The sequence below is a fragment of the Capsicum annuum genome, chromosome 7 (genome assembly GCF_002878395.1).
Source record: "Capsicum annuum cultivar UCD-10X-F1 chromosome 7, UCD10Xv1.1, whole genome shotgun sequence".
Taxonomy (NCBI): Eukaryota; Viridiplantae; Streptophyta; class Magnoliopsida; order Solanales; family Solanaceae; genus Capsicum; species Capsicum annuum.
The window spans coordinates 33,780,640-33,794,812 of NC_061117.1; the positions used below are offsets into that span (position 1 = coordinate 33,780,640).

General features: G+C 30.3%; 1 long non-coding RNA gene across 1 annotated transcript; it reads left to right on the forward strand.

Moving 5' to 3' along the window:
• Positions 1-3,163: 3,163 nt before the first annotated feature.
• Positions 3,164-4,178, forward strand: LOC124885561. Its single transcript, XR_007042693.1, has 2 exons — positions 3,164-3,521; positions 3,896-4,178. It is a non-coding gene; the product is annotated as an uncharacterized LOC124885561 (long non-coding RNA).
• Positions 4,179-14,173: the final 9,995 nt, after the last annotated feature.

Here is a 14,173-nt window from a genome sequence, read left to right on the forward strand (position 1 = left end):
CCCCCCATTCTTTCTCCCTTCCAGCCCCACACCCCCACCTTCTTCTTTCTTTTTCAAACACAAAAATACTTTCATTAAGTTAAAATTAATTTTTTCAAATTGTCTTATTAACAAAAAAATTCAAAAGTAAAAATCAAAAGAAATTTCATTGATGATAAGTGATTCAAAAATAAAATTATCAATTTAATTTAATTTTTATATAAATTTTGAGGAAGTTGGTTTGAAGGTTGAGATGGTATTCAATGGAGAAAATTATTTATTAGTGTTTTCATGTTTGTTCTTGGGCAATGGAGAAAAGTGAAAAAAAACTAAAGGAAAGAGTTGTTCTTGGGTGGTGGTGTTAATGCAGGAAAGTGAAAAAAATTAAAGAAAAGTATTGTTCTTGGGTGGTGTTGTTAATGGAGGAAAGTGAAAAAAATTAAAGGAAAGTGTTGTTCTTGGGTGGTGTTGTTAATGGAGAAAAGTGAAAAAAATTTGAGGTTGTTAATGAAGGTTTGAGTGTTGTTGTTGATGATGATTTGAAGAAGAAACAAGAAAAAAGTGTTTATTCTTATTTTAATTTTAATTTTAAATTTTTTTAAAAAAAATTATTATATTTTAAATATAAGATTACTAAAATTATTTTTTTTAATAAATAAACACGACCCTTTTTTAAAAAAAATATCACGTCAACTTTAGGGGTCAAACAAATACACTTTAAAGATGTTAAGGGGGGTAAATAAATGGAAGTTAAGTTTAAGTGCTAAAGAGAGTTTGGAGGACAAGTTCAGGGGGGAAAAGATGTCTTTTTTCTATAATTATTCATAAATTAACGTCAAAAATTATTTCTCAACTACATTTTATGAATTGTTTCGGCTAATAATATTTTAGAAACAATTTCAATTAGTAGCTATATTTTATTTGAAATTCATAACTAAATGTAAATACAATTTCTACGTAATAAGTTCATGGCTATACTTGTTCATTATGAAGATAATATTGTTGCTACTATTTTACTTCTCATGAAAAATATAAGATTTTAGCTATGTATTTTGAAATTTGTAGCTAAATATACTCTATAATTGTCATGTATAAAAATATGGCTATAATTTTTAATTTTTGTAGCAAATAAAAAAATTTCTGCTACATTTTACATATTTCATGGCTAAAGATATGAATCTTAGCTACAATATAAATATGTTTGTGGCAATTCAATTTATAGCTTTGAATTTTTTATTCATAACTAAGTAAAAGTGCTATTGCCACAAGACTAAGATATAGAAATAGCTATAAATTTAAATTTTATGGAAAATTCTTTTTTAGCGACAATATAATATTTTGTGGCTCAATATGAATATTGCTATTAATTTTATTCGTCGTGGCAAGAGGATAAAATTACTTGCTAGAAGTGTATTTTTTGTGGCAAGAACAATTCACTATATCTTCAACAACAAAGAACAATTCACTATACTACTACATTATAAAAAATTTGTGGCTATAACTATTAATGGTTAGCGACTGATCATGTAAAGTCTGTAGCTAATTTTAGTTACGCCGCTTCTTGGTACGAATGCCATAAAAAAAAAATATGACAAATGTTTAGGTAGAACAATTTTCATATTTAACTATGAGGTACTCTGCAGTTATAGTGACTTTTCAATAAGATAAAATACATAAAAATTTGAGCAAATAAATTATGACCATAAACAAGAAAAATAACACTAAAACAAGAATTTTCTATTCCTTTAAACACCAAATACTGTCATACACACACCATAGTACAAATTATGCATGAAAATTTTATAGAGAATTGAAAAAACAAAACAAATATTTCATTAATAATATAAAATGACAACTATATGCGAAAATTATGAGAACAATATCTTTTTTAAAACAAAACCTAAAGATGTCGAATTTAACATGGAGAAAAGGGAACAAGCCAACATCTATATTTATATCTATAATCTATATCTATATCTATAATCTCTGTCTTTATCTATAATCTATAATTTGTATCTATCTATAATCTATATCTATATCTATATTTATATTTATATCTATATCTATAATAATATATTAAAAATATGAAGGGCCTTAGAAATACTGTTTGAACTTTTTGTCCTTCATTAAAAGTTTCGTTTTAGACAAAATGGTCTTCTCACATATTAAATAGTATTAAATATAATAAATATGTTAAAATTTCAATAAAGAGGGTTTTCTTATTATGGTTAATTTCCTACACAAAAATTGCTTTTCAATTAAAATAGGTTTGGTCCCTAAAAGAAAAAGACAAAAGACGTTAAAAAAAAAAAGGCATAAAATGTCCAAAAAAAAATAGGCAACAAAATTTCTATTTTGATTAAATTTCTTTCAAAAAATCTTTTTCCAATTAAAATAGGTTTGGTTCAAAAAATATTATAAAAGAGGTCCAAAGATAGGCAAAAGAAAATCTACTGGATTTTTTACCCTTTACTAAAAGTCTTTGTTTTAGATAAAATTATCTTTTTATTTTTTTCCTTGTTATATTTATAATATTAACAATATAAAATTATGTAGGATTTTTTTGGATAGTTTTATGTAAAAAAAAAAAAACTACAACATAAAAAATATATTTATTTTTGTTATTTTTAAAGTGATGTCCTTTATTTGGTTGATTATGTCGCAAGTTGCTTTTGACACTTTAATTCCTTCTCTTATTTACGGGGTTAAAATAATTACAGTAGAAGTTATGATTCTCTAATTATATATATTTTAAATTCTACATCAAGTATTAGTTATATTTGTTATAGTATAGTTTAATATATACTATCTTACGCCTCTTTATTTTCAATTGTTTCTCTTCTTGTCTTTTAGGTGTCGTTCTATAGCCTTGATAATTTTTCTTAATTAGTTTAAAGTTGTTTTAATGCTTTTATTTAGTGTTTAATGAATAATTTAATTTTTTATTTAAATGTTTTACATATTTAGTAAAATCATTAATTTTTTTTTTTAGTAAAATCATTAATTTTTTTTATTAATCCGATATTTTTTAAAAAATAATAGTGAAGTGAATTTATTGAAATAAGATACACGCGCTTGACGCGTATTCTTAGACTAATAATGTTATATATCAATGGAACCAACCAACATGTGGCACGTATTCTTAGACTAATAATGTTATATATCTATGGAACCAATCAACACATGGCGCTTATTCTTAGACTGATAATATTATATATCTATGGAACCAACCAACTGTGATTTCCAAAAAAAATTAAAATAAATATAATATATTACTTTTGTAAGCAACTCTTCTTGTCAAGTACCACATCAGTTCTATCCTCAACTCTTGAGTTAAAGGGGATTTGGCAAGACAATTTCTCCATTCTTCTTTATTAATCTCCGCCATATTTGGTATCATCTTCTTCAAAAGTGATGTCAACTATGCTCTCTATAAAAGACCATACTTTCAAACCTGATGCTACGAGTTAGTGAGAATGCTTCTATTGTCACAGCTACTACTCATCGTGTTGGAAAGTTTTGAGCCCAAATTATATGACAAGGTGGTCTTGGAAGGCAGTTAGAATACTTTTATTGTCATAACTAATAATCATCGTGCTGGAAAGTTTGAGACCCTCAAAAAAGAGAAAATAATCAAATACCTCCTTGATCTATTACTCATTTACCAACTACATACTTAATTTTTACGATTGTCATATTACCTCTGAACACTTTAAAAATAGAATATATGTCTCCTTAAAAACTCATACCCACATTTGTATTCAAGCAGTGATGAACACGTGTCTGTTGCGTCATATTACTTGTTTCTTATATAAAAAAGTTAATTTCTTTTTTTGTATTCTACATTCTTCTTTTATATTATTTTTTTGCTTTTTTCCTTCATTTTTTCTTATACTTTGGCTAATTTCTTTTGCAGATCAACTAGGATGGCATCCATGACTTTCAGATTTTCAATTGAAGCTAGAGGTGAATGAAAAACTCTACCTTCGGAACTGCTTCTGCTTCCGCTCTTAATTTTGACCTATAAATAATACTTAGTAGAATCGCCAGTAAACGGCTATCTAAGATGAAGGAGCGGAGAGAGACTAAAGTAATTTCAATTTAATAATGTTGACATCAAAAAGTTCGATTGATGCTTGCGACTTTGTTATGAATTTGAGATCTCCATTGGTGGATATGTTACCCAATGAATTCCTCTACATTAATGACAGTAAAATTCAATTCTCTTGAATTTCTATATTGAGCTACCGCTAAATTTTCAACTTGATGGTTGGTTGGTCGGTCGGTTCCCACACGTCAGAGTGGCAAAAGTTATTTTTGATGGATTTTAGTGGAGCTATGATAAAAAATGTGCAATTTAAAAATGAGAGGAGGCTTTTGGTGGAAGGCCGATGAGTGATTGGTGCCGGTGTTGCTCTGTTGAAGAGAAAAAGAAAGAAAGAGAAAGAAAACATAAATAAAAAAATAAATAACATAACATAAAAAAAAAAATTAAAATCAGAAAATTAAGAGGTGAAAGAAGGTAAAACAGTTACAAGTTTTGTTTTTAAACCTCTTCACTCTCTCAAAGAGAGTGTACTGCACCTTCCTTGACATCTCAGCATTTAGAGAGGAAATAATTTTATTTTAAATTAGTTTGAGAGTAATAGGATTCTTTAAAGCTCGAATGTGTAGTTGAAAATCCGGATATAAATTGTGGGGGCATTTGACTATTTTTAACTAGAAAAAATAAAATTATGGTCAAAATTTAAATGTTTGAATCTCAAAATTTTAGTTAATTTTAGTTGCACCATATAATTTGAGACAGGAATGAGGAAACCTTTATGCTATCGAACTTTTTTTAAATAAAAAATTATGATTTTTCTATTTGGAGATTTTTCCAGATTGATAAGAAAGATTGTAAAGTATTGAAGATGTGCTTATATGGATTTTTTTCCTCCACCGTTATTGATATCATTAAATTTTGACAAAAAAATAAATAAACACACACAAAAAAAAAGTGGTACTACTATTTTTTGAATATCTGTTTATTACCGTCAAAGACATATTATATTGTGATACTGATTTTATGATTCACCTGATGAAATCTAATAGAGTTTATAGGAAAGAGTATCTGACTACAGGACCGGTCATATATCATATGACCTATTATGTAATTGGTTGAAGGGCTTAATTTCTTCACAACACCTAGAGAGTAACATATTGGGTTAACACCCTAATACATCAATGAGGATAAGATGTTTGGTTCAGGTTTCATCATATTATGGCTTAAAATCCTTTTAAAAGGGTAACATGTTGGGTTTAACTCTTTTTTTTTATTTCTCATATGATGTTCAATATCCGCATAGAAGCACCAACTAATTTAGATCGTTCATTATAGGGCCAACTCTAGGGGCGACTCTCCCAACAAGATTTTCTCCGTACCTATGGCTCGAACTTTAGTAGTGTGATTAAGCATGGACAGTTTGATTAAGGGTGGAGCAATTCCATCACTGCATCACAATCCATGTTGGGATGGGTTTAAATCTTAATAGCACCAAATGAATAATACAATGACAAATAAGGCAAAAATAATATCGTTTTTGATGAGAAGTCACGAAATCTATCCCACTTGATATGTTCCATCTTGTGAGGGAATGTTATAACAACGCATAATAAGTTTGAATGAATACAAATGATTAAAGGAAGGAAAAAAATGAACATTGATATGACAAAAGACGAACTGAAGTCAATTCTCATTTAATCATTTTTTTACTAGAAATAAAATCATCTTGGGATCCGTCGTAAATATTTATACAAAATCAATAAATACAAGTAAAGTACTATCTTTTATACAAGTAATTATCATTTAACCATCATGAAATAATATATATTTCTCACTTTTAACGTTGAAAACCAATATCGAATATGAAAAACTAATTGAGGATGATACAATGATACTTTCACCATCCATTATGAAATCATCTACTTTTAAATGAAAACTGAACATCTTCGAAATAAAAAAAAAAAACAATTTTCGCAATGATCTCAGAGTTTTGGTATGGCATATGCATATTCATTTAACGTGATTTGCTTATATAGGAAAAGTGACCACGGAAAAAAGGGGAGAGGGTTGTCTAGTAGAGATGTGGGGTGAGTTGGCCCAAAACAGAGATGAAATGTAGTCATCAAATAATTGATATCCAATGAAACCACCTAACAAAGCCTTCAATGGGGAATATTAGTGGCTTAGTGGGTTAGTTATCTAAACTTTCACCTTGTTGGTGAGGGTTTGATTCCCCATATTGTAATCCCCTCCCCCATTCCCCTTCCCCTACCCCCAATGTTTTTTTTTAAAAAAAAAAAAACTAACAAAGCCTTCAATAATGTTTGACATGTTATATAATATGAATGTCATGTGATATATGTGTGTGTGTGAAATGTCGTTAATTAGATATAATAATTAGTATTCAAATCGAATTTGAATATCAAGAAGTCATTATTCAAGTTGGATTTGAAGATCAAAATTACTTGTTTAATTTGGATTTGAATACCTAAGATGGTTGGTCAAGTTGTCAAGCTTGACAACCTTAAGGACTAAAAGTTTGGTGGTCTATAAATAGTCATTCTTTGTACATTTATATTAATATATCAAAGTAGTAAAACAAAAACATTACTAAAATTCCCTAAAGTTTTCTCCTTTTTTTAAAGTTTGATATTGTATTTTATCTTTATTTATATAACACATTATCAGCACGAAGACCTACCGTATCAAAATTTAAAGGTTAAGGTATTACTCTCTCATTTCTTTAATGTGTCTAGTCTTACAAAACCTGAGTGTGTTGCCCTTCACAGCTCGGACAAGAACTATTCAAAGCTCGGACAAGAACTATCTTTCATGGGTATTGGATGTTGAAATCCATTTAAATGCTATGGGTCTTGGAGATGACATTAAAATTAAAAATATCCATTTAAATGCTATGGGTCTTGGAGACGACAATAAAATTAAAAATAAAGCATCAAAACAAGATCGTGCTAAGGCCATGATATTTTTGCGTCATCATATTGACGAAATTCTGAAAATTGAATATCTTACTGTTAAGAATCCACTTGTTTTGTGGAATAGACTAAAAGAAAGATGTGATCGTCTAAAAATGGTTATTTATCCAAAAGTACAATATGATTGGATGCATCTGAGATTTCAAGACATAAGTCTGCGCATGAGTATAATTTTGTCATGTTCAGAATTTTATTTTAGTTAAAACTAAGTGGAGAGACTATTATTGATGTTGATATGATGAAAAAAATACTCTCTACCTTTCATTCCTCGAATGTGTTTTTACAGCAACAATATCGAGAGAAAGATTTCAAGAAGTATTCCGAACTGAGTTCTCATCTTCTTGTGGCTGAACAAAATAATAAATTATAAATAAAAAATCATGAAAATACACCTATTAAATCAACACTATTTCCAGAAGTGATGAGGTGTACGCCCACCATGTTAGGCATGGAAAAAATTGGGGACCTGATTTCGATCATGAACGTGATCGTGATCGTGGTCGTGATTATTGTCAGGAAAGAAATCATATTTTTGGTGTTAATCATTCAACAAAGAAAGGATACCGTCAAAAGGAACAAGGAAAAGATGAAAAAAGTGATGCGGTTAGAACATATGTTTGTTTTCGATGTGGTGCAAAGGAACACTATGTGGGTGACTGTCGCACTGCCAAACACTTGGTTGAGTTTTCCCAAGCATCACAAAAGAAGAAAGAAAAAAAATTCTGAAGTTAATTTTATCTTTAAAATCATGTTGACATCGCGCACTTGGATGTAGCAGATTTCTTCGAGTACTCTGAAGGAAAGAAATCACTTGATTAGTTATGATTCTGTGGTTATGGAAGAATGAACGAGTTTATTTATTTTTGGTAATAGTAGTAATTAGTAAACTAAAGATCATATAATAGTAGTTGTTTATATGAGTACTAGTCTTTTAATTAGTATTTTTTTACTAATCATATTATCGTAAGTTCATTAATAAAGTGAACCAATTTTGATCTGATTTTTATTAAATAGTATTTTAATGATGGATGTTATTTTGCTATCAAATCAACAATAGACTCTTTTATCTGAAAGTGAATGATCTAATTAAACCAATTTTGCAAAATAACGTACATGTTTGATTTGATTAAATAGATCATTTTATAAATTGCATAGCAAGAGATAATTATGAGTAATTGTTATATTACTTAGTTTTATTTTATATAAATATTTGATTTATATATTTATTTTGTGTATGTTATTCTATTTGAAGATATGGATAATTGTCAAAGTAACTTATTCAATTATGAAGACATTTACTTGATTGATTCTGGCATAACACACACAATATTTAAAAATAAAAAATATTTTTCTTATTTAAGTATGAGCAAGATCAATGATTTTTTGGCAGTACTAATTTGATTGAAGGCTTCGACAGAGTCATTATAATTTTACCTAATGAAATTAAATACATCATAAATAATGTTATGTTTTCTCCTAAGTCTCGGAGAAACTTGTTGAGTTTTAAGGATATCCATGAAAACGATTATCATATCAAAACAATAGATGAGTTGAATCTTGAATATCTTGGTATTATCAAGAATGTCTCTGGGTAGACATGTGTTATAAAAAAGTTTTCTGCTTTATCTATTGTCTTGTATTGAACAAAGATTAGTGCAATTAAGGCAAATTCTATGGTAAATTGAAAGTTTACTAATTTAAATATTTTTGAACTTTGACACGATCGATTGGGACATCCTAGATCTATAATGATGTGACAAATTATAAAAAATTTAAATTGGCATCCATTAAAGAACTTGAAGGTTCTTTCAAATGATGAATTTTCTTGTAATGTTTGTTATCAAGGCAAGTTAATCATGAAACCATCACCAACTAAGTTTGGGATTGAATCCCTTGCATTTTTAGAACGTATACAAGGGGATATTTGTGAACCTATTCACCCACCTAGTGGGTAATTTAGATATTTTATGGTCCTAATAGATATTTCTTCTAGATGGTCTCATGTGTGTCTATTGTCATCACGCAACTTGGTATTTGTAAAATTATTGGCACAAATAATATAATTATAGACACATTTTTTTGATAATCTGATTAAATCTATTTGCCTTGACAATGCTGCGGAGTTTACATCCCAGGCATTTAATAATTATTGCGTATTAATTAGAATAAAAATTGAACATCCTGTAGCTCCACACTCAAAATGATCTTGTGAGTCATTAATTCAAAGTCTTCAATTGATAGCAAGATCATTGATTATAAAAACTAAGTTGCCCACCTTTGTTTGGGGTTATGCAATTCTGTATGCCGCGATATTTATTCGTCTCAGACTGATAAATTATTATAAATTTTATCTGTTACAATTGATTTTGGGACAAGAGCCTAATATATTTCATTAGAGAATTTTTTAATGTGTTGTGTATGTGCCTATTGCACCACTACATCGCACAAAGATGGGTCCCCAAAGAAGATTAGAAATTTATGTTGGGTTTGAATCACCCTTCATTATTAGTTAACTTAAACCATTAACAGGAGATATGGTCCCTACTCAATTTGCAGATTGTCGATTTGATGAGACACTTTTTTCAAAATTAAGAGAGAAAATAGTATAATCAATAGAGAAATTTTGTGAAAAAAATCATCACTATCTTATCTTGATCCAGGTGCTTCTGTTTGTGAGCAAGAAGTACAAAATATTATTCATCTGCAGAAAATTGCAATCAAATGCCTAACGCATTAACAAATTTGAAAAAGATTACTAAATCCCACTTGGAATTGAGGTTCTTGTAGAACCATTTACAAATGGCATGTCTAATGAGTCAAAGGCACGCTTAAAGCATGGTAGACGATTGGATTCTGAGGATCGAAATCTTAAAAAAAAAATAGTCAAGATGATCCTACGAAAGATCCTCATATGGAAGTTCAAGATTTGAACAGTGTTGATATCCTTGAAGGAATCAATAAGCCTGAGACTCAAGAAAATGAGGAAATATCCATAAATTCAAGTGATGATGGAACTAATTTAAATCGATCTAAAATAATAGTGGATTACATCTTTGCATATAATATTGCAACAAAAATCATGCGAGACAGTGAAGATCTTGAACCTTAATCTATCACAGAATGTCGACAAAAAAATGATTGGTCAAAATGACAAGAAGCAATTCAATCAGAATTGAATTCACTTGTCAAACGTGAAGTTTTTGGACCTATAGCACAAACAGCGCAAACACCTAATGGTGTTAAATCCGTTGGTTATAAATAAGTTTTTGTGCAAAAAAAAAAAAAAGAGAAAATAAAATACAAAGGTATAAGACACGCCTTGTTGCCCAAGAATTTTCACAACGATTTGGTATTGATTATGAAGAGACATATTCACCAGTTATGAATGTAATGACATTGCATTATCTTATTAGCTTTACTGTTCATGAGAGACTTGAAATGTATTTGATGAATGCAGTTACAGACTATCTTTATGAATCACTTGATAATGAGATATATATGAAAATTATCGAAGGATTTAAGATATCGAAAGCATATAGTTCAAAACCTCGAGAAATGTATTTCATTAGATTGCAAAGATCATTGTATGACTTGAAGCAATTTGGGCACATGTGGGATAACCGTCTTAATGAATATTTATCTAAGGAATGTTATACGAATGATGAAATTTGCCCATGTGTTTTATAAAGAAAACAACATCAAAATTTATTGTAGAGATAATACCCAATTACCCCCCTGAACTATACCTAAAAAGGTTATGACACACCTGAACTTAAAAGGGGTCCTATTACCTCCCTGAACTAATTTAAAAGTATAATTTTGATACCCTTAGTGCCCACGTGGCACATACGTGGCGTATACATGGCACAACACACTGAAGTGTCCATGTAGGCACACGTGTGTGCCATGTATGTGCCACGTAGGCACTAAGGGTGACAAAATTATACTTTTAATTAGTTCAGGGGAGTAATAGGATCCCCTTTAAGTTGAAGTGTGTCATAACCTTTTTGAGTATATTTCAGGAGAGTAATTAGGTATTTTCTCTTTATTGTACATGATGTCTATATAGATGATATAAATTTTATTGGAACTTCAATAGAGATTCAAAAGGTAATTGATTACCTAAAGAAAGAATTTAAGATGAAAGATCTTGGAAAGACAAAATTATACTTTGGTTTGCAAATTGAGCATTTGATAAACGATATCTTTGTCCATCAATCTGCCTACACAAAAAGGTATTGAAAAGGTTTTATATGAATGAAGCACATCTATCAAGTACTACAATACTTGTTCGATTACTTGATGTGAATAAGGATCAATTCCGACCTCAAGAAAAGAATGAGGAACTCTTTGGTCCTAAAGTACCATATCTCAGTGTAATTAATGCACTAATGTATCTTGCAAATACTACAAGGCCTGGTATAGTCTTTTCAATTAATTTATTAGCAATGTATAGTTTTGTTCCTATAGGAAACACTAGAATAAGATCAAACACATATTACGGTACCTAAAGAGAATTATCAATATGGGCTTATTTTATTCTAAAAATTGCAGTTTCGATTTTGTTGGTTATGCTGATATTGGGTACTTATCTGACCCACGTAAAGCTCGATCTCAGACAGGCTATATGTTCATATGTAGGGTTACTGTCATATCTTTGAGATCAACAAAGCAGTTTATAATAGTCACCGCATCGAACCATGTTGAGATAATAGTTATTCATGAAGTAAGCCGGGAGTGTGTATGATTGAGGTTCATGATACATCTCATTTGAGAAAAATGTGATTCGAAATGTGACAAAGTATCCACAATTTTATATGAAAATAATACAGCATGCATAACGCAACTAAGGGGAGGATTTATAAAAGGAGATTGAACAAAGTACATTTCGTCAAAACGTTTCTACAAATATGAGCTCCATAAAAATGGTGATATCAACGTACGATAGATTCATTCAAGTGACAATATTTTTTATTTATTCATCAAGTCTCTACCAACTGCAACTTTCAAGAAGATGGTGCTCAAGATCGGAATGCGAAAATTCAAGTCATTGAATTGAAATTTCCATCAGGAGGAGTAAAATACGTGTTGTACTCTTTTTTTCTTAACCAAAGTTTTGTCCCAAATGATTTTTTTGAGAAAGTTGTCCCAACTGATTTTCCTATAAGGTTTTTAATGAGGTAGCACTAAAGGCGTATTACAAAATGTGTGCATTCTTTTTTCTTCACTGGATTTTCTCATTGGATTTTCCTAGTAAAGTTTTAACGAGACATATTATCTATTAATGGACATCCAAGGGAGGAGTGTTATATAATATGAATGTCATGTGACATATATATGTGTGAAATGTCATTACTTAGAGATAATAGTTAGTATTCAAATTGAATTTAAATACCAAGAAGTACTTATTCAAGTTGAATTTGAAAACCAAAATTACTTGTTCAATTCGAATTTGAATACCTGAAATGGTTGGTCAAGTTGTCAACTTGATGTCAAGCTTAGCAACCTTAGGGACCAAGTTTGGGAATCTATAAATAGCCACCCTTTGTACATTTTTATCGATATATCAAAGTAGTAAAATAAAAGCATTACTATAATTCTCTCCTTTGTTTAAACTTTGATATTGATATTTTATCTTTATTTGTATAATATGACACAATTATTAAAAGTATAGTTCAGATACCACTGTAAAAGCAAATCCATCTTTATTCTACATGCAACTAGGGCTATGCCCTTGGATAAACAAGGGCTATGCCCTTGGATAAACATTTAAAAGATAGCTGATACACTAAAACTCCCGCTATACTCAAGGTCAGTGAAAGGGCCCGACCAGAAATATACGCTTTCTGATTTGACAAGAAAATAACATCCATAAACTGGTTCCGTGATCCAACATGTCACATTGTATCTTCGCTTCCATCGAATAGCTCAAGTCCTAGCAACCTACTTTAACAATAACTCATCGATCTTTTTTCTATTTCTAACGGACCAATCAAATAAATGATGGTGAACAAAACTGAATTTCCATAGGAAAAGAAACAAATTTGAAATTCATCCTCTTTTTCTCTTCTCCGACGGATTAGTCACTCTCACGGTTAAGACTGGAAAGCATGACATTTGCCTCGATATTAACTACAAGAAAACAAAGGTACTAGAATACTTGTAGCTCATTGTAATTATACTAGCACACATGACAATGTGTTCAAGGTTATGAAGGGGCAAGAGAAATAACAGCAGCAAGCAAAGCTGACCAAAGTTCAAGAAAACATCAATTTTAGGAGCACCTATAGTGTTGACACTCTTTGCGACAAAACTTCTACTGCTTACTGTCCATCCTTGAATAGAATGGAAGCTATCCCCCTTTTCCACCAAGGTGTCACAGTTGCCTCGACCTTACCAGCAACGAGAGAGCGAATACCTTCGGTAACTGAAGTATCCTGCTTGACCCTTGTCATTACAGGCCTGAAGAGGTATCAGCAACAAGTCTTAATAGTCTGGTAGAAATTTTTACTTATAACAACCTATTAACATGGAATACATATACCATTACTCACATCCAAGAATTACATATCAAAGCAAGACAACAACAACAGTGTAATACCACAAGTGGGGTCCGGGAGGGTAGTGTGTATGCAAACCTTACCGCTACCCGGGAAGGTAGAGAGGTTGTTTCTGATAGACCCTCAACATACATCAAAGCAAGACAACAACAAAAATTTAAAAGTTTAATTCTTGCCATGAAAAAAAAAAATTAAGGACAACTAATGGCAGCAATGTTACAGCTTTTCAAGTTCTCTTTTTCTTCGAACAACTAAGGAATTACAGCTTTTGGCTCATAAATTTTTTCTTTTTTGAAACCGGTAATATTGTATTCCTCAGCATTAAGGGAAGGGTATGTTGGCCACCTCCAGAAAGTATCAATTACAAACTTCCTATAAAATCTAAAATCAGGTCTACATCTTCTATACAAAGTTTTTAACACCAAAAGAGTAAGGATACCACACAGTTCCATTTAACCTTGTGTATTGAATTGGACCTATCTTCAAAATATCTACCATTTTTTTCCATCCATACTATCCATACTGACCACCAGATACATGATGGTATTAGTCTCGACCATCTTTTGGCGCATAAATATGGTGTACACTATTGGCAT